At 47.5% G+C, this 21,288-nt stretch overlaps 1 long non-coding RNA gene across 4 annotated transcripts in view; it reads right to left on the bottom strand.

Moving 5' to 3' along the window:
* Positions 1-634: 634 nt before the first annotated feature.
* LOC115251666 (uncharacterized) overlaps positions 635-21,288 on the bottom strand; it is a 30,711-nt gene continuing 10,057 nt past the window's right edge. Inside the window, exons 2-5 of one of the 4 annotated variants that reach the window (XR_003890184.1) lie at positions 3,825-4,024; positions 2,461-3,068; positions 1,313-1,471; positions 635-1,072 (exon numbers count right to left, since the gene is read on the bottom strand). This is a non-coding gene — a long non-coding RNA (uncharacterized lncRNA). Of the gene's footprint in view, positions 1,073-1,312; positions 1,486-2,454; positions 3,069-3,824; positions 4,025-21,288 lie in introns of all 4 variants that reach the window. The other 3 variants (XR_003890183.1, XR_003890186.1, XR_003890185.1) reach the window with 3 other exon arrangements.

Raw genomic sequence — 21,288 nt, forward strand, 5'->3', positions numbered from 1 at the left:
GAAAAACATTCGAGTGACGGGTTCACGGGGATGTCGCCGTCATCAGATGGAAAGCGTCTTCACTTCACCTCATCTACAGCAGCAGGGCTTCAGACGCCTTCCACCCACATGGATGGCTACGCAAACATGCACGGATAACTTTATCTGAAGCAGACGAGTCTGAGATCAGGAGTCACGTCGGGAATCTCTCATCTTCAGACATGTGGGCAGGCACACGGCATCCGTGTGGGCTCGGTGGACGTCAGTCCAGAATGGAAGGCAGATGTCCACCGGGGAACCGGCCACGTAATAAAGAAAGCTGCTGACTTCGAATGAGAGTCAGCTGCTGTGAAGTCTGAACACACGTCAGTAAAGGAGGCACCGCTTTGATACGTCAAAGGGAAGCGACGTCACAATTACCCACAAAAATGATATGAAATTAAAGTTGCACTTTAGCATGAAGGTGCCTCAGCAGCTTAACAGCTTTGCTTCTTCTTGAATTAAAAAATCTTGTGATTTAATTTAAAAAACCCTAACTCCATTTTGGTAACCTGGGTTAGAGCACCGCCCCCCCCCCCCCAACATTCCCAGACAGCAAACATGTATTTCTTTGGCAAAAGAACCAGGAGAAATCACATTTCTCCTGACTTGACTTCCTTTTAGCTTTTATTTTTCGTCACCCCCCCCCCAGATCTCCATCCCACCATATTAACGGTGGAAACGTATCCGCTTCCATTGTAATTACAAAGCCACTGGAGGCAGAGCCTCTTGCTCTCAGCTGGATCCTTGCTTGCTTCTCTTTTCCCGTTATTTACTCACTCCTCGAGCTGAGGACAGACACACGCTGAGCCATCAGCTCTGCTTTTCTTCCTATTCGGATTCTGTTTCTCATGTTTCCAGAATGACACTATAATAGCATGAAAGGGGCAGCAAAAACAGTGACATCCAGACGTTCTGTTCCTCCACAGCAGCATTGGTCCCATGTGAGACACTGCTAAAGGTCCGCAAGGCCAGAACCAGGATTTGTCTGAGGATTCTCCATCTCCAGGCAGTGTGACTCCTCCTGGAGGCCACACCGTTCACTTACACCCGTCTGGGACACAAACAGCGAGATAGAGGGAGAGAAATTACTTTCCACAGGGATGAAATGAAAACTGCTGAAAAGAAAAGATCCACCCCCAAGTGAGATGGAACCAGCCCGGTCAAAGCAGCGGAGTCTATTATTGTTGGACAAATGAGTGTTGGAGGACTGAGGTTGGACATTAGAGCATGAGTGTGACGAGCCCACAGCCATCTCCACCCATTACTGGTTAAGTGGAGTGAAAAATGTCACCTATAATCCTGCTGTGAAGCTAGAGAGCCAGGAGGTGTGGTCGCTGCCCGTCAGCTCGCCGTGTTGTCGGTTCGAAACCAGGAATCGATCACACCCTCGTCTGCTCGCTGTGAGACGGCCGCACCAAATATTCCCCAGAAAGTCTCAGGCTGCATCTTCCTATCAACATCAAACTGAAGAATGTGATCAATTACACAGCCAGGTTGTCCGACAGGGAAAAGTTTACAGGAACTCCCTCACGTTTCCTTCATCTACTCCAGGTTCTGTCCATAAAGTAAACCCATAAGTACCAAGGTGATCAGTAGTATGATTGGAGTATGATTCTATGTTCTATTCTATGTTCTATTCTGATCTATTCTATGTTCAGCCTCCCTCATTCAGGGTTTACAGTCGTTTACAGATCTGGTAATCTCTTATATGTAGATTCATACATATAGAATTTCAATTAGTGTTTTATAGATTCACAGTTTTCCGTAATCAGGAAACTTCTTAATGACAACACACAGTCTCCTGATCATTTAAATGAATTTCCATTTAAATTCCCTCTTTCTCACAGACCAGACTGGACGTGTGTCTCAATAAGGAATAGCGTTAAAATTAAGAATAATTATAACTAGATCCAAACATGTATGTAAAGTGTGTAAATCATGAGGGGAAAATGATGTGAAGTCTTAAGTTATTAAAAGAAAAAAAATTATGAGAAAAAATAAAAAATGACAACCTGGTGACAATAACCTGATAATAAACTGATGATAATAACCTGATGACAGTAACACTTAATTGGGCTCTTGAACGTTGTGCAATAGAATGTTGGAAGAAAAGATCAGACTAATAAATGTCAAATCGAAAGAAGCAGACAAGTAATTAATGCCGAGGATAATGACGACGGATGCTGTCTGAAACGGCCTCTGCCTCAATTAGTCTGTCATTAAACATTAAAAAAGTGAGAAAGCCCAGAGAGACATATTGGGTGGAGACACCAGGATGAGTGTGGGAAAGAGGGAACGAGCACGGAAGAGCTGGAGGGAGGAGGGAGGAGAAGATGTGCAGACAAGATGGAAAAACGAGAAGAAAATCTGTGAAGAAACAATTATTAGTAATAACAATTATTAGTAATAATTATTGATATTAGAACTGCTAACCCTAACCCTGGGACAGGAGGATGAAGCTCTGGTTCAGGCAGGAGGAACCCAGCATGCACACGCTGCTTCCTGGTTGGACGTGGAGCCTCTTCTGACACCATCCTCGTCTGTCCCTCATGTCCGTGGTCGTCTTCGTCTCAGCGGACGATGACGGCGGGACCGCAGCCACGACCTGCTCGTGTTGCCTGTGGACGCTGACGTCGCTGATAATGACTCGGGCGAGGAGACACTCCGGGGGCCTTGACCACCGCTGACCCCGCTGGTCCAGAACGGCAGCCTCGACCCTGCAGCAGGAACGTTCTGACAGCGGGTTGGCTGCTCGCCGTCCACCGTGAGCCCAGAACGCCACGTTGAAAACTCTCCATTTTCACCCACACTTGTTTTCTGCCTGCGCTCGCTTTGAAAGGCACCAAACCCGCGTGTCCCGTGTGTCCTGCGTGTCCCGGATGACCACAGCTCCTGGTATGATAAGATGCTTGGATTGCAGGCTGGCGCCAGCTACCCGGCGTGGCGGTCCGTACCGGCCGGCGCCAGGGTCCAGCAAACATGGGCCGGATCCGCTGACAGGCAGCATTGCGACACCCCGACACGGGTTATGGCGGCTGTCGTGGCTACTGGAGCAAAGGAGCAGAAAAAAGGGCAAATGTTGCCATTTTAACAAGATCTGGGGCAAACGTGTCCACTTGGTTGGAAAAAACTGACAAAAGACGCCGAGAAAGGTGCCGACATGGAGACAGAAGCTCTAAAATAGTGTTTACTAAGATTAAAAAGAGGAAAAAATAGCCCCATTTATCACAGAACAAGAATCTAAAGTTGTCTTTACTTTCACATTAGGAGGACATTTACATTTAATTGCTTTTTAATGTTGTAAACCAACAAAACTATATAGAAAAATCATTTTAAAAAGTGTTCACACACATAAAATGAAGCTTTGTGAAGCTTGTGGATCCACACAAACATCAGCATGTTGTGTTATAAAGTCTTTACTAATTTAATAAGGATTGTTTTTCATAACGCCCGTTAAGGAGCAAAGGCCTGAATGAAGAACAAGCGTTCCTCCCCTGGAAGTGCCAACAGACCCCGGATGCTCTGCTGGAGTTTGACCCGGGTCAAAGGTCATTCCAGTGCAGAGACCCCCAGCTGTGCTCAGAAAACCTGCCAACCGCGCGTTCTTCATCACAAAAGAACTGGAGGAGAACATCTAAGTCAAAGTTCAGCATCATCAGGACAGAGTCTGACAGGTTTAGTTCCACTAACCTCCAACAGATGGGGTCAGGAGGTCAACCACACCTACTGACTAACCTGTAGCGTCTGCAGAGCAGCTTTGGACGAGGCTTCACAACCAATATGTCAAACATCAAGTTCCAAACCTGGAAGCATCAGTTCCAACCCAAAGTCCCGTGGGGCTGCGCCTCTTCTTCGTGATTGGGTTGATTCTGGATTCTGCTGCATTCTGATGTCGCCGGTGCCGCCCTGAGGGCCACGATACGTCTCTTCCCATCCACGGGGCTCCGGGATGTTCAGCGTGAGGCGGAGATCTTTCCACATAACGGCTGGAAGGATCCTGAAACTGGGAATCATGCAGGTAGTTTAACCTAAACTCGTGACCACTGCACTGAAGTCCACATGAGCCAGAACAGAACCAACATGAAGGTCCCGTTGTGTCATATTGGGAGTGATTAAGAGTCACTCGGAATTGGTTTTATTCTGGGAAAACAGGGAAAAAATCAGCAATATCACGAAGATATTTGGATTTTTGGCAGCTTTGATTTACGTTTAAATGGACCAAAAGAGTCGAACTATTATGGGGACGGAAACCAAACCAAATAATTCTGATAGATTTCTGCGTTCCCAGAGCTTCCCAAACACCTCAGGGTTAATCCCACCAGGAAGAGTTTTTACTGGAGTTTCTGTCCCTGTTAAAGAACGTTAGCCAAGCAGGACGTTAGCATGTGTTGCAGAGCGCTCCAGACGAGGTGCCCAGTTGAACCGGGTTCCATCATCAGAACCGGAACCTGGAGCCTCACATGAGCCCATTATTTCAAGTGAATCCTCGGCTCTACAGAGACACCGTAGCATCAAGGGTGTGTGTGTGTGTGTGTGTGTGTGTGTGAGAGTGTGTGTGTGTATTAATGTTTATTTGCTGCATTATGACGCAATACCACTGAATCTGCTACACGAGTTCTACATGAGAACAAACGTGGAACCCTTTATTCTCTGGTGTGACGGCGGTTTCAGCTTGTGTGAGATCAACATTTCATTTCTTCCAGAACATTTCTCCCCCTTCCAGGGAACTGTTCCTCCTTCAGCTCCTAAACTCTGGAACACTGTTACTGAACAGAGGTTTACTGCTGAGACTGATGGCTCTTGTCTTCCAAAAGGGAGATGAGGGAAATCTCTGTGAAATTCACCTTTTTAAGGGTTATAAACTGCAGCAAACTGCCTTTTTCTTTTTAAAGACAAATATTGAGCAGAAAACGTCCTTTCAGCTCCTCTCGATACTGTAAAAATGAAAGTGCAGATTGTTTCTACAGCACAGGTCCAAACCAAAAGGACCCTGCTGCTCTCTCACCCCCCCATCAGCCTCCTCTCCTCAGTAAAATCCACGTAAATAACAGATAACCAGCAGCTCTCAGCGCTCCCATACTAAAGTGACTAAAATGAGGTCATAGAAGTTGGCCAGAAGGACCCGACTGAGTCCGTGTTGGAATAAGGGGGGGGGGGCATTTCAACACAAGGTCCAGAGAGTCGTCCCAGATGGCATTAGTCAGAGGATATTGTCTTCTAAAGGGCCCTCCATGCCTGGTCGCTTCCTTTGGCGGGCTATGAAAGGGCTGCAGCTTTCCTCCAGCATTCTGATGACTGACTTCCTGGAAGCTGCGTTGCGTGAAATGGCCTCTTCTGTACGAGCCGCCCTCCTTTGCCAACCCTCCTCTCCTCACCCGCCTCAGCCTCCCAGCGCCAGGCGCCGGCTGTGGCTGTCACTCTTGGCAGAAGACAGCAGATGGAAGTATCATTAGCTCTGCAGGTTAGTTCCACCTACAGCAGCAAACGCCCCCCACCCCCACCCCCCACCCCTCCCGTTGTGGTTCCAGCAGCACAGCGTGCGCTCGCAGCCGGGCGAGTTACTATTGGTTCAACAGGAGGAGGAAGGTCGAGCCAGGTCAGTCTAACCCTAGCCTTCTTAACACCTGAAGAAAATGAGCGGTAACCACGGTAACTGTGTGAGAGGGCGACATCACGTGCAGGGTGCACGACAGCCGCTGACCTTGGGGTCAGCTGTGCACTCTCCTCTGCTCTTGTGCTCCAGGACCAGCAGGACCAGCAGGACCAGCGAGGCTGGAGCTTCCATGCGATGACGCCCTAGAAATGGGTTCATCCGTTCAAATGTGCTGCTTATTTTCTGATCTAGTCTAAATTGGAAGGAGCTTCTCTTTTTTAACGAGGATAAATTAACAACTTCACCATTTGGAACAGCATGTAGACGATAGTTGGAAGGCCGTTAATGTCGGCTGCTGAGCTACGATTGCAGCGGTGTCGCCACTGGGTCAGCGGAACCGTGTCTGAGTGGATCCCACCCCCATAAAATGACTTCACTCTGACATTGTGGCCCTCTCCTTCCTGCTTTTATACACCCACCTCTCTGACTGTTCACTGTGCTCTGCAGCTGCCTCCGCTCGCCCTCACTTTACCTTCACTCTTTAGGGGGGGGGGGGGGGGGGGGTGATGGATGCCGGAGGCCTCTCAGTCCAGCACAAAACCTCTAAATCCTGAGTGTCTGGGTCATTAAAGCAACGCCGTCGGGTCCAGAAATAGCTGTTCATACTGGTAACTGATGTCTGAAAAGAATGCAACACTAACTGGACACAAACTACAGGCTAGCTTTAGCTTTTAGCATGGTCCTGCCCTCAACCAGCCCATAACCCAGCAGAGTTCCGGAGACTGATCTTCATTAGCAGGGACTATTACTGCTGCGCGGTCAGAAATGATAAAGGGAAACAGGGAAATGACCCATATTTTAGGATTATTTCATCGATGGGTCTTTATGAAGCATAATTGACCGTTTTCACTGCTCCACAGAACTCTGCAGGACGCTGTTGAGCTTTTGGATGATTTTAGATAAAGTCCATGTCCGCTCCACAAAAATAAGCAGCGCGGGATGAAATGTCCCTAAGAACCAGCTCGTCTCTGCCTGGGCTGTTGCCGTCCAACCCAAAACTGTAATGGGACACAGAACCGTGCAGAGGTCGGCTTCTGCTTCTATATTACACTGTAATTACAACCCACAACACACCAGCAACTTTGCGTCTAATTTAATGAAAACGGCTCAGATAGCATTTCCTGTTCTTTCTGGTTTCTTTGCTGCAGACTGCATAAATCTTTGCTCTATAAATCATCGTGAAATCAACAATAAAAGACTGATTTAATACAATTAGAAACCAGTAAAATTGGACTTGAATGAGGTTGTATTGAACACTGAGGCTCAGCGGGATGAAGTGTTAGCACCGTTTATGTTGAGTGGGAGCAGAAGGGGGCCTTGCATTGGGAACTATAGTGGTCTGCCTGGACCTCCTGTCGGCCCAGACGGGTCCTTGGTGCTGCAGAACCTCAGCATGACACAGAACACACCTGCCCTTTAACTGTACAATATTTCTCTGCCAAACACAAATGATTCCCCCTCCCCCCAAAATATCCGTTTCAATCACATTTGGCTAAATTGCCCCACTGGTACCCTTTAATGCAGCAAAGCCGATGAAAATAAAATTGACACCATGTGACAAGATCCCACATCATTGACATTTCTGCTCCAAGAGCCGTTCAACGTCCGTTCAGATTATTAGTAACTATGACGATTCAACTTTTAATTAAGTTAATGAAGTGCAAATGCTCGTGTGTCTGCCCTGAGGTAGTGGATTTGATGTTGCAATATTGTCCTCTCCACCAAGACACACACACACTCTCACACACACACTCACACACACACACACACACGCACACACACACACACACACACACACACACCGAGCACGTCGCACCAGTGGTGAAACAAATCACGAGGGATCAGAGGGTAAATACCTGATGTTCCTCTAAAAAGCTCGTCTGGAATCTTTGCTGTTGCATCATCAGTAACGGCGTCAACGGTGAAAGAGCTCCGACACCTGATGATACGGCTGCAGACGCCCTCCCAGAGGTGACGGATCAAACCTTGGCCCACTTAGGGCCAAACCTATTTCCGTTGAGAAGAACTTCCTCTTTCCTGATCAAAAGCATCGTCTCATTTTAAAATCTCAATAAAGGACGGAGGATTTTATTTTGCAGCGCGTCCGTGTTTGGTCATTTTTAACTTTCCGCACATTCCTGAAACACTTCCAGGAGAGATTTGGACGTAGACACGCTCCTGAGTGGAACACACCAAATCCATGCTGCTGTGCTCGGGAACGTTCCCGAGCACATCAAAGACCCTCCAGGTGTCTGCGAGCCCGATCCAACGACGCTCACTTTGCCTCACGGAGACCTGCAGCGTGTTGGGACGGCGGGCAGGAGCGACTGGGATGTCCGTCTTTCGTGGCGGTCATTAAGGACTCGCTCCAGCCGGAGCGGCGCACGACCCAAATTGAAAAGTCCTGGAGCGGAACTGTGTCGAATAGCCGGTTTCCAGCCTTTAGTCTATATGATTGAATCCCTGCCTCACCTTGTGCATAACGTCTTTAAATATTCCCAGGTGGACACGGATCGGACGGTCGGCTTCATCCCTGGCAGTTGTGTATGGAAAGGTCAAAGGTCACCGTCTAACTTTCACCAACAACAATACATTTAAACGCGTCACGTTTCAGTACCGTGCACATTAACAGACATCTTGGTAAAATAAATTACAAAAGAAAATGAACTCATTTGGAATATTTTGGAGTGTCCGGTATTCCAGGCTATGGAGGCGCCATAGTAACGGGCCGTTTCGGCTCATCTAAAGCTTCTTTGTAACATACAGAACCTGTTTGGAGCTTTTCCATTGAAAACTTTCTGGTCTGGAACCAAAGCACAGCTCTCATCTGACGGTCTAATCTGAGGGCTTTTCCCAGCTCGGAGAGGCTCGTTCAGCGACACGGAACCCCGGAGCTTCAGCCGGGGGCTCGGCTGGCTTCTGCAGCGCCGTCTCCCTTCACTGACATGGATAGGGGCTCCACAGGAGCCTGACGGAACAATGGTGTTGACAGCAGGATCAGGCTGGTGGCATGAAGGCAGGGCCAAACCATTCAATATTCCAGCCAATTCCATTATCAGGACACGCAGACTTTACTAATGCCTGGAAACAAACAATACACAAGCATCTACTAATTAAGCCCTTGAGAAGCTCTGCTTAAAGCACGGGCAGATCTGTGTTGGGAGCCTGGAAACGGGCTGATTGGATTCATCAGCACTTTAAATGTGTCGCTGTTCTCCCCAGACCCCCCAGACCCATCTGCATTCAGCCGCCCATCCAAGATCTCGCCGTTTGAAGCCAAACGGAGAAGCCGACTGCAGCGTGTTGTTGTTGTTTATGGCCCTGCAATGACCCAATATAATGTTGATATAAAGGATTTTCTCTCGTGGGATAATATTGACCGTCTCCTCACAAGGCCGAGGTCGGCCTGGACAGTTGGGAGGACACATCCCTGTCCTGGGTCTCTGGGCCACGCCTCCCTCCTGCAGCAGGCCACATCAACATGGTTCCTGCCTGAGGACTCTGGCCAGGGAGGCTCATGGACACGCGGGTAGCGTGTCACACGCGTGTAGCGTGTCACACGCCGGGCGGTCGGGGTGGTCACGGTAGAGCTCGGGCACCTTGGAAAAGGAGGCGTGTGATAACAATACTGATACCTGGAAAACAGAGGGTGGGGCATCAAGGCTGAGCTGTGAGCAGAGGGTGGGGCATCAAGGCTGAGCTGTGAGCAGAGGGTGGGGCATCAAGGCTGAGCTGTGAGCAGAGGGTGGGGCATCAAGGCTGAGCTAAACCATCCAGGCTAACTCCCCACATTTATCAGGAGGGTAGAATCTGACTACAAGCCAAACAAAAGTCTCTATTCCTTCCTTCCTTCCTTCCTTCCTTGCTCATTTCCTTCCAGACAGTGTATCTCCTTTCTCCCAAGCTCACATCCTGCTGCCTCAGTCTTCCCCATAAGAAGTGCTAGCTAGTGCTAGCTAGTGCTAGCAGTGATTCCTCTCCCGTTATTCTTCATTACTGAAGAGGAAAGAACCCAATGCTCATCATATTTACCATTAACTTAAGTTTCCACGGTAATTAGCTCAGGTTGTTAAAATGAATCACAGTTAGGACAATAATCTCTGAGGCCGTTATGGTCTGTTTATCCGAGAGGCTCCTGTGGATATTGACCGTTGCCAACAGCCTGATGAGCCTCCTGCAACCGCGACCTCCATCAGTCCCAGAGAGGAAGCTCAGGCTGCCACCTTTAGGAACCACAGCTTCCATCAGAGCAGATCATGAGACGGTTCCATGCCAGTCGCTATGGTATCTGATGGGGGTCACAGGGTCACGGATGATTGTGCTGATTTAAGCGCCTCCTCCCAGCTCAACAAGCAAAATAAAAATGCTTCAGTGTCTGTAAAATGAAGACTTTCCTTTTGTTCCTTATAGATATATTCCTTTATTCCCATAGTCTCTCTGCCCACTGCTCCGTGTGTGCGGGATGGTCCTGGTAGATGCTCTTCACCACAGGTGCTCTTCACCACAGGTGCTCTCCATCACAGGTGCTCTTCACCACAAGTGACCTTCATCACAGGTGCTCTTCACCACAGGTGACCTTCATCACAGGTGCTCTCCACCACAGGTGCTCTCCATCACAGGTGCTCTCCATCACAGGTGACCTTCATCACAGGTGCTCTCCACCACAGGTGCTCTCCATCACAGGTGCTCTTCACCACAGGTGCTCTCCATCACAGGTGACCTTCATCACAGGTGCTCTTCACCACAGGTGCTCTCCATCACAGGTGACCTTCATCACAGGTGCTCTTCACCACAGGTGCTCTCCATCACAGGTGACCTTCACCACAGGTGCTCTCCACCACAGGTGCTCTCCACCACAGGTGCTCTCCACCACAGGTGCTCTCCATCACAGGTGACCTTCACCACAGGTGCTCTCCATCACAGGTGACCTTCATCACAGGTGCTCTCCACCCCAGGTGCTCTCCACCACAGGTGACCTTCATCACAGGTGCTCTTCACCACAGGTGCTCTCCACCACAGGTGACCTTCATCACAGGTGCTCTTCACCACAGGTGCTCTCCACCACAGGTGCTCTCCACCACAGGTGCTCTCCATCACAGGTGACCTTCACCACAGGTGCTCTCCATCACAGGTGACCTTCATCACAGGTGCTCTCCACCCCAGGTGCTCTCCACCACAGGTGACCTTCATCACAGGTGCTCTTCACCACAGGTGCTCTCCATCACAGGTGACCTTCATCACAGGTGCTCTCCACCACAGGTGCTCTCCATCACAGGTGCTCTTCACCACAGGTGCTCTCCATCACAGGTGACCTTCATCACAGGTGCTCTTCACCACAGGTGCTCTCCATCACAGGTGACCTTCACCACAGGTGCTCTCCACCACAGGTGCTCTCCACCACAGGTGCTCTCCACCACAGGTGCTCTCCATCACAGGTGACCTTCACCACAGGTGCTCTCCATCACAGGTGACCTTCATCACAGGTGCTCTCCACCCCAGGTGCTCTCCACCACAGGTGACCTTCATCACAGGTGCTCTTCACCACAGGTGCTCTCCACCACAGGTGACCTTCATCACAGGTGCTCTTCACCACAGGTGCTCTCCACCACAGGTGCTCTCCACCACAGGTGCTCTCCATCACAGGTGACCTTCACCACAGGTGCTCTCCATCACAGGTGACCTTCATCACAGGTGCTCTCCACCCCAGGTGCTCTCCACCACAGGTGACCTTCATCACAGGTGCTCTTCACCACAGGTGCTCTCCACCACAGGTGACCTTCATCACAGGTGCTCTTCACCACAGGTGCTCTCCACCACAGGTGACCTTCATCACAGGTGCTCTTCACCACAGGTGCTCTCCATCACAGGTGACCTTCATCACAGGTGCTCTTCACCACAGGTGCTCTCCATCACAGGTGACCTTCATCACAGGTGCTCTTCACCACAGGTGCTCTCCATCACAGGTGCTCTCCATCACAGGTGCTCTCCATCACAGGTGCTCTTCATCACAGGTGCTCGTCACCACAGGTGCTCTTCACCACAGGTGCTCTCCATCACAGGTGCTCCTCACCACAGGTGCTCCTCACCACAGGTGCTCCTCACCACAGGTGCTCTCCACCACAGGTGCTCTCCATCACAGGTGCTCTCCATCACAGGTGCTCTCCATCACAGGTGCTCTCCATCACAGGTGCTCTTCACCACAGGTGCTCTCCATCACAGGTGACCTTCACCACAGGTGCTCGCTCTCCATCACAGGTGCTCCTCACCACAGGTGACTCTTCAAAGGCTTCGACCACAGTCAATATTCACACTGTTGGTTGGCTGGTTCTGATCCATCTGCATGAAAGCTTTGTTGCTTTGTGTTGGGGGAGATCAGGAAGTGGTCAGTCACACACACACACACACACACACACACACACACACACACACACACACACACACTGTTCACACACACACACACACACACTCACACACACACACACAGGCTGCCTGAAGGGTCCATGATCATCCCAGTATAATTAATGATTTCTCCAGCTAAGAGCTAATTAATGCAGAAGCAGGAAGTGAGCGCTTACCCGTCTATGTTTTTTAACACGTGCACGCGCCTCGTGCATGGTTGGGTTTTGTAGCTGTATTGTATCATTCACATGATGGAATTTGGTTGTTTAAGGTCATCAAAGTTTAACCAGGTGAGCTTTAATGTTGTTTGTGCAAAGGAGGGTTATTTATAGTTAGGAGAGCGCTCACGTGCGCGCCCAGTGGTGAAGGAATCGTTTTCCACATGCAGAAAAAAATCAAAGAAAACTGTAATATTTGGTGGGCTAATATACTGTGTTATAAGCAGTGTTACGACAGCACGTGCACCTGTGCGGCTGTGTGCACGTCACCATCTCGGGGGTTGGCCCCTCCTCCCTCCTCCTCTGAGCTTCTCTGCTTTAATGATCAACTCAACAGGCGTCTCCTTCATTAGCAGCAGGGCGAGAGCGGCCAGCGAGCCAGGCTGACCCTGCTCTCCTCAGCCCATGTGGCGGCGAATTCTAATGGGAACGCAAACGCAGGCAGGCAGGTCGGTCTGGAGACGCGCTGCACATGTCGATCAGAGCTGAGCCACCGGTGTGAGCCCAGGGTCTGGAGCACCAGGGTCTGGAGCACCAGGGTCTGGAGCACCAGGGTCTGGAGCACCAGGGGCCAGGGGCCAGGGGCCAGGGGCCGAGGAGGACGGGGAGGACGGGGAGTCCTGAAGGGCTCCACAGGGACATGACTGTCCCTCCTGGAGGTCAGAGGGAGGAGACTGAGGGTGGGGGGGGGGAGCAGACTGAGGGTGGGGGGGGAGGAGACTGAGGGTGGGGGGGGGGAGCAGACTGAGGGTGGGGGGGGACTGAGGGTGGGGGGAGAGGTAGGAGACTGAGGGTGGGGGGAGGGGGGAGACTGAGGGTGGGGGGGGGACTGAGGGTGGGGGGAGAGGGAGGAGACTGAGGGCGTGGGGGAGCAGACTGAGGGTGGGGGGGGACTGAGGGTGGGGGGAGAGGTAGGAGACTGAGGGTGGGGGGAGGGGGGAGACTGAGGGTGGGGGGGGGGACTGAGGGTGGGGGGAGAGGTAGGAGACTGAGGGTGGGGGGAGAGGGAGGAGACTGAGGGCGTGGGGGAGGAGACTGAGGGCGTGGGGGAGGAGACTGAGGGTGGTGGGGGACTGAGGGTGGGGGGAGAGGTAGGAGACTGAGGGTGGGGGGAGGGGGGAGACTGAGGGTGGGGGGGGGACTGAGGGTGGGGGGAGAGGTAGGAGACTGAGGGTGGGGGGAGAGGGAGGAGACTGAGGGCGTGGGGGAGGAGACTGAGGGCGTGGGGGAGGAGACTGAGGGTGGTGGGGGACTGAGGGTGGGGGGAGAGGTAGGAGACTGAGGGTGGGGGGGGGACTGAGGGTGGGGGGAGAGGGAGGAGACTGAGGGTGGGGGGAGGGGGGAGACTGAGGGTGGGGGGGGACTGAGGGTGGGGGGGAGAGGGAGGAGACTGAGGGCGTGGGGGAGGAGACTGAGGTGAAAACACCACAAACTACGGTGAAAACACCATAAACTACAGTGAAAACACCACAAACTACGGTGAAAACACCATATACTATGGTGAAAACACTACAAACTACGGTGAAAACACCATATACTATGGTGAAAACACCACAAACTACGGTGAAAACACCATAAACTACAGTGAAAACACCACAAACTACGGTGAAAACACCATATACTATGGTGAAAACACTACAAACTACAGTGAAAACACCATATACTATGGTGAAAACACCACAAACTATGGTGAAAACACTACAAACTACAGTGAAAACACCATATACTACAGTGAAAACACCATATACTATGGTGAAAACACCATAAACTACGGTGAAAACACCATATACTATGGTGAAAACACCATAAACTACAGTGAAAACACCACAAACTACGGTGAAAACACCATATACTATGGTGAAAACACCACAAACTACGGTGAAAACACCATATACTATGGTGAAAACACTACAAACTACGGTGAAAACACCATATACTATGGTGAAAACACCACAAACTACGGTGAAAACACCATAAACTACAGTGAAAACACCATATACTACAGTGAAAACACCATATACTACAGTGAAAACACTACAAACTACGGTGAAAACACCACAAACTGCGGTGAAAACACCATAAACTACGGTGAAAACACCACAAACTGCGGTGAAAACACCATATACTATGGTGAAAACACCAAAAACTACAGTGAAAACACTACAAACTACAGTGAAAACACCATATACTATGGTGAAAACACTACAAACTACAGTGAAAACACCATATACTATGGTGAAAACACCACAAACTACAGTGAAAACACTACAAACTACAGTGAAAACACCATATACTATGGTGAAAACACTACAAACTACAGTGAAAACACCATATACTATGGTGAAAACACCACAAACTATGGTGAAAACACTACAAACTACAGTGAAAACACCATATACTATGGTGAAAACACTACAAACTACAGTGAAAACACCATATACTATGGTGAAAACACCACAAACTATGGTGAAAACACTACAAACTACAGTGAAAACACCATATACTATGGTGAAAACACCACAAACTACGGTGAAAACACCATAAACTACAGTGAAAACACCACAAACTATGGTGAAAACACCATATACTATGGTGAAAACACTACAAACTACGGTGAAAACACCACAAACTACGGTGAAAACACCATATACTATGGTGAAAACACTACAAACTACGGTGAAAACACCATATACTATGGTGAAAACACCACAAACTACGGTGAAAACACCATAAACTACAGTGAAAACACCATATACTACAGTGAAAACACCATATACTACAGTGAAAACACTACAAACTACGGTGAAAACACCACAAACTGCGGTGAAAACACCATATGCTATGGTGAAAACGCCACACACTATGGTGAAAACACCATATACTATGGTGAAAACACTACAAACTACAGTGAAAACACCATAAACTACGGTGAAAACACCACAAACTGCGGTGAAAACATCATATACTATGGTGAAAACACCACAAACTACGGTGAAAACACCATAAACTACAGTGAAAACACCATATACTATGGTGAAAACACTACAAACTACAGTGAAAACACCATATACTACAGTGAAAACACCACACACTACGGTGAAAACACCATAAACTACGATGAAAACACCATATACTATGGTGAAAACACCACAAACTACGGTGAAAACACCACACACTACGGTGAAAACACTACAAACTACGGTGAAAACACCACACACTACGGTGAAAACACCACAAACTATGGTGAAAACACCACAAACTACGGTGAAAACACCATATATTATGGTGAAAACACTACAAACTACAGTGAAAACACTACAAACTACAGTGAAAACACCATATACTACAGTGAAAACACCATATACTATGGTGAAAACACCATAAACTACGGTGAAAACACCATATACTATGGTGAAAACACCACAAACTACGGTGAAAACACCATAAACTACAGTGAAAACACCATAAACTACGGTGAAAACACCATATACTATGGTGAAAACACTACAAACTACAGTGAAAACACCATATACTATGGTGAAAACACCACAAACTATGGTGAAAACACTACAAACTACAGTGAAAACACCATATACTATGGTGAAAACACCACAAACTACGGTGAAAACACCATAAACTACAGTGAAAACACCACAAACTACGGTGAAAACACCATATACTATGGTGAAAACACTACAAACTACGGTGAAAACACCATATACTATGGTGAAAACACCACAAACTACGGTGAAAACACCATAAACTACGGTGAAAACACCATATACTACAGTGAAAACACCATATACTACAGTGAAAACACTACAAACTACGGTGAAAACACCACAAACTGCGGTGAAAACACCATATGCTATGGTGAAAACGCCACACACTATGGTGAAAACACCATATACTATGGTGAAAACACTACAAACTACAGTGAAAACACCATAAACTACGGTGAAAACACCACAAACTGCGGTGAAAACACCATATACTATGGTGAAAACACCACAAACTACGGTGAAAACACCATAAACTACAGTGAAAACACCACAAACTACGGTGAAAACACCATATACTATGGTGAAAACACTACAAACTACGGTGAAAACACCACACACTACGGTGAAAACACCACAAACTATGGTGAAAACACCACAAACTACGGTGAAAACACCACAAACTACGGTGAAAACACCACAAACTGCGGTGAAAACACCATATACGATGGTGAAAACACCACAAACTACGGTGAAAACACCATAAACTACAGTGAAAACACCACAAACTACGGTGAAAACACCATATACTATGGTGAAAACACTACAAACTACAGTGAAAACACCATATACTACAGTGAAAACACCACACACTACGGTGAAAACACCATAAACTACGATGAAAACACCATATACTATGGTGAAAACACCACAAACTACGGTGAAAACACCATATACTATGGTGAAAACACTACAAACTACGGTGAAAACACCACACACTACGGTGAAAACACCACAAACTATGGTGAAAACACCACAAACTACGGTGAAAACACCATATATTATGGTGAAAACACTACAAACTACAGTGAAAACACCATATACTACAGTGAAAACACCATATACTACAGTGAAAACACTACAAACTACGGTGAAAACACCACAAACTGCGGTGAAAACACCATATGCTATGGTGAAAACGCCACACACTATGGTGAAAACACCATATACTATGGTGAAAACACTACAAACTACAGTGAAAACACCATAAACTACGGTGAAAACACCACAAACTGCGGTGAAAACACCATATACGATGGTGAAAACACCACAAACTACGGTGAAAACACCATAAACTACAGTGAAAACACCACAAACTACGGTGAAAACACCATATACTATGGTGAAAACACTACAAACTACAGTGAAAACACCATATACTACAGTGAAAACACCACACACTACGGTGAAAACACCATAAACTACGATGAAAACACCATATACTATGGTGAAAACACCACAAACTACGGTGAAAACACCATATACTATGGTGAAAACACTACAAACTACGGTGAAAACACCACACACTACGGTGAAAACACCACAAACTATGGTGAAAACACCACAAACTACGGTGAAAACACCATATATTATGGTGAAAACACTACAAACTACAGTGAAAACACCATAAACTACGGTGAAAACACCACAAACTGCGGTGAAAACACCATAAACTACGGTGAAAACACCACAAACTGCAGTGAAAACACCATATGCTATGGTGAAAACACCACAAACTACGGTGAAAACACCACAGACTACGGTGAAAACACCATATACTATGGTGAAAACACCAAAAACTACGGTGAAAACACCATATACTATGGTGAAAACACTACAAACTACGGTGAAAACACCATATACTACGGTGAAAACACCACAAACTACGGCGAAAACACCACAAACTATGGTGAAAACACTACAAACTACAGTGAAAACACACCACAAACTACAGTGAAAACACCATATACTACAGTGAAAACACTATAAACTACAGTGAAAACACTACAAACTACGGTGAAAACACCAAAAACTACAGTGAAAACACCATATACTACAGTGAAAACACCATAAACTACGATGAAAACACCACAAACTACGGTGAAAACACCATATACTATGGTGAAAACACCACAAACTACGGTGAAAACACCATATACTATGGTGAAAACACCACAAACTACGGTGAAAACACCATATACTATGGTGAAAACACTACAAACTACGGTGAAAACACCATATACTATGGTGAAAACACTACAAACTACAGTGAAAACACCATAAACTACAGTGAAAACACTACAAACTACAGTGAAAACACCACAAACTACAGTGAAAACACCATATGCTATGGTGAAAACACCACAAACTACGGTGAAAACACCACAAACTACGGTGAAAACACCAAAAACTACAGTGAAAACACCATATACTACAGTGAAAACACCATAAACTACGATGAAAACACCACAAACTACGGTGAAAACACCATATACTATGGTGAAAACACCACAAACTACGGTGAAAACACCATATACTATGGTGAAAACACCACAAACTACGGTGAAAACACCATAAACTACAGTGAAAACACCACAAACTACAGTGAAAACACCATATACTACAGTGAAAACACTATAAACTACAGTGAAAACACTACAAACTACAGTGAAAACACCATATACTATGGTGAAAACACCACAAACTACGGTGAAAACACCATATACTATGGTGAAAACACCACAAACTACGGTGAAAACACCATATACTATGGTGAAAACACTACAAACTACAGTGAAAACACCATATACTATGGTGAAAACACCACAAACTACGGTGAAAACACCATATACTATGGTGAAAACACCATATACTACAGTGAAAACACCACAAACTATGGTGAAAACACCATAAACTACGATGAAAACACCATATACTATGGTGAAAACACCACAAACTACGGTGAAAACACCATATACTATGGTGAAAACACTACAAACTACGGTGAAAACACCATATACTATGGTGAAAACACTACAAACTACAGTGAAAACACCACAAACTACAGTGAAAACACTACAAACTACAGTGAAAACACCACAAACTACGGTGAAAACACCATATACTACGGTGAAAACACCACAAACTACGGTGAAAACAACACAAACTACGGTGAAAACACCACAAACTACGGCCATGAGATCCGAACCCTCGAGAACACGCTGAATGAGAGCGGCTGCAGATGTTCACAGCTGTGCTGAAGTTCCGTCAGCTTCACTCCGCCCCCTAAAGATCGCTGCACCGGCAGCCATGGTGGTTGCCATGGCGACCTTGACGTAAACAGGCAAATAAAACATATCTAACCCTAACCCTCTAACCCTCTAACCCAAACCCTAACCCTTTAACCCTAACCCTTTAACCCTAACCCTTTAACCCTAACCCTCTAACCCAAACCCTAACCCTTTAACCCTAACCCTCTAACCCTCTAACCCAAACCCTAACCCTTTAACCCTAACCCTTTAACCCTAACCCTCTAACCCAAACCCTAACCCTTTAAGCCTAACCCTTTAACCCTAACCCCCCCACCTCCAGACCTTTAATACCAGGTTAATCTCACACCTTCATTTTTTCCTGAGCTCTAACATCATTTGCCTGATTCGTTCACCTCTACTGTGACTCTACAGAGGTAAATGTGGAACTGCAGAGGTGAGTATTAGGGGATGTATCCCATAATAGTTGTTCATGCATCAGATAGATTCGACCAGCGCTTGTGCTCATCGGTGCGACACTAATCCTCTTGGATGAGGCCACTGACATTTCACACCCTCTGACGCTCCTCCTGCCGTGCACGCACACGTGCGCTGTGTGAGGGGCTCGTCCACCTGACCCCGGGAACAGGCGGGAACGCCGGAGAGGACGGATGAAACGCAGCTTAGAGACGAGGGTGGCCCCCACCCGTCTGGGGGCCGCTTCCTCCCTGAAAGAGTCTGTTTTTAACCTCTATAGAAATCTATAGAATATTTAATACAGAAGAGGAATTTAACCCGTAAAGGATTTATTCACGCAGAGCTGCATGCACGTGCACGTCTTCACTGAGTTCCACTCCCTTTACCCCGAAGCTCTAAACGTAAACTTTACTGCCGTGCACGCCCCTCACACACTGCCGTGCACGCCCCTCACACAGGGTAAACTGACATTAAACTACCAACCTTCACTAGAAAATAAAGAAATAAAAGCAAAAACTGTCATTTGTTAAATGCCAAATATCTACACGTTGGTGTAATAAAGCGTGTTATTAACAGACGGAGGTGAACCAACCAGGGTGTTAATAACAGACGGAGGTGAACCAACCAGGGTGTTAATAACAGACGGAGGTGAACCAACCAGGGTGTTAATAACAGACGGAGGTGAACCAACCAGGGTGTTATTAACAGACGGAGGTGAGCCAACCAGGGTGTTATTAACAGACGGAGGTGAGCCAACCAGGGTGTTATTAACAGACGGAGGTGAACCAACCAGGGTGTTATTAACAGACGGAGGTGAGCCAACCAGGGTGTTATTAACAGACGGAGGTGAACCAACGAGGGTGTTATTAACAGACGGAGGTGAACCAACCAGGGTGTTATTAACAGACGGAGGTGAACCAACCAGGGTGTTATTAACAGACGGAGGTGAACCAACGAGGGTGTTATTAACAGACGGAGGTGAGCCAACCAGGGTGTTATTAACAGACGGAGGTGAGCCAACGAGGGTGTTATTAACAGACGGAGGTGAACCAACCAGGGTGTTATTAACAGACGGAGGTGAGCCAACCAGGGTGTTATTAACAGACGGAGGTGAACCAACCAGGGTGTTATTAACAGACGGAGGTGAACCAACGAGGGTGTTAATAACAGACGGAGGTGAACCAACCAGGGTGTTAATAACAGACGGAGGTGAACCAACCAGGGTGTTAATAACAGACGGAGGTGAACCAACCAGGGTGTTAATAACAGACGGAGGTGAACCAACCAGGGTGTTATTAACAGACGGAGGTGAACCAACCAGGGTGTTATTAACAGACGGAGGTGAGCCAACCAGGGTGTTATTAACAGACGGAGGTGAGCCAACCAGGGTGTTATTAACAGACGGAGGTGAACCAACGAGGGTGTTATTAACAGACGGAGGTGAACCAACCAGGGTGTTATTAACAGACGGAGGTGAACCAACCAGGGTGTTATTAACAGACGGAGGTGAACCAACGAGGGTGTTATTAACAGACGGAGGTGAGCCAACCAGGGTGTTATTAACAGACGGAGGTGAACCAACGAGGGTGTTATTAACAGACGGAGGTGAACCAACCAGGGTGTTATTAACAGACGGAGGTGAGCCAACCAGGGTGTTATTAACAGACGGAGGTGAACCAACCAGGGTGTTATTAACAGACGGAGGTGAACCA

Source organism: Takifugu rubripes, chromosome 12 (genome assembly GCF_901000725.2).
Source record: "Takifugu rubripes chromosome 12, fTakRub1.2, whole genome shotgun sequence".
Classification (NCBI taxonomy): Eukaryota; Metazoa; Chordata; class Actinopteri; order Tetraodontiformes; family Tetraodontidae; genus Takifugu; species Takifugu rubripes.